Genomic DNA, 1252 nt, shown 5'->3' with positions numbered 1-1252 from the left:
TCTGTCATTCAGCGGATCTTGTTTTAGGCTGCTGGGAGAGAGGACGCCAGGTTATCACAGAGGTGTGGTTTATCGGCTAGGTAAGTTAACCGTTCCTAAGTGCTGATGTTTGATAAGAGCAAGCGAGTCACAGCAAAGCCAACAAAGAGTGACTTTGTCAGTTCTGTCACATAGACCCCAAATGCTTTTTTATTCAGGGGGACAAGAGGTGGATTTTCTTCCTCTGTAATCTGTATAGCTATACATCGGATACTCTAGCCAGAGCTAAGAGCGCTCTGTTAATCCTTCAATTACATAAGGGGCATTTAGCCAATCACACCTATGCTGAGGCCTGTAAGCTTGTACTGTATAGAAAAGCAACATGATACATTGTACATTGTGTGGTTGAGATTTGACTTCGTCTTCTCCTTCTATTTTTTTTAGTAGCTGCACTAAACTGCAAGTTAAACCCTTTTCAAAACTACAAACCCGTCCCAGTGTACTGTTTTTGTGAACGTACCAATAAAGAACTTTGCTTTGGCCTGCTCTTCCATGATTTCCTACTGACTTAGCTTTCAGCCCGTACAGAAAGAAAATATATTCCTTATATATCAACAATCAATATATTAAATAATTGAATGTATATTAAATTTACAGAATTATATCTGAATTACTTCTTGTATTAGTTATGTACTATTTCTTGTTATGGTTTTGTTTTTAACCTCAGAACGATCTCAAAGTAAAAAGAGGTGCTAAAGTCTGATTTTGTGGTGGCTGTGCTTTGCTTTAAAATTAGATTATTATAATCTTAATTCAAGAGATGAAGCATTTTGAAAGTCTGACAGTAATCAGTGTTGTGTCCTACTGTAAGGTTAACCCTAAATGTTTGAATGTGATTAACAGTTGAAAGCATGTGTTAGAAATTTAGAAAAATGATCAAATGTAATTGTCACGTATCCGGTCCATGAACTTCCGTCTGCTAGCCATCAGAGGTCACCCTTCCCATTTCATTGACTCTCGCACTACACACTGTTGCATATCATCCCGGAATACATATCCCATCATTCATTGCACTGATTGCACACAGCACTGATTGCACACAGCTGTTTCATATCACTCACTCACTATTTAACACTCACTCTGATCCCTTCCCGCCGCCGAGTATTGTTTAGCGATTATCACTCCCCTAGCGATAGCGACACTACGAAACCCATTTAGTTTGTTTTAGCCCCACCTTAGTCTTGCCTTGTCTGTGTTCTCGTTCTTGATCTTC

The 1252-nt window shown here is 39.0% G+C and overlaps 1 long non-coding RNA gene across 1 annotated transcript in view; it reads left to right on the top strand.

The window, feature by feature from the left end:
* Window positions 1-10: 10 nt before the first annotated feature.
* The window catches only part of LOC107578113 (uncharacterized), a 5304-nt gene continuing 4062 nt past the window's right edge, over window positions 11-1252 (top strand). The window contains exon 1 of the long non-coding RNA XR_001608303.1: window positions 11-80. This is a non-coding gene — a long non-coding RNA (uncharacterized lncRNA). The remainder of the gene's footprint in view (window positions 81-1252) is intronic.

Source organism: Sinocyclocheilus grahami, unplaced genomic scaffold (assembly GCF_001515645.1).
Source record: "Sinocyclocheilus grahami isolate Dianchi unplaced genomic scaffold, SAMN03320097.WGS_v1.1 scaffold8876.1, whole genome shotgun sequence".
Lineage (NCBI taxonomy): Eukaryota > Metazoa > Chordata > Actinopteri > Cypriniformes > Cyprinidae > Sinocyclocheilus > Sinocyclocheilus grahami.
The sequence above is the reverse complement of the archived record's forward strand: the minus strand, read 5'-3'. Positions and strand labels throughout refer to the sequence as shown.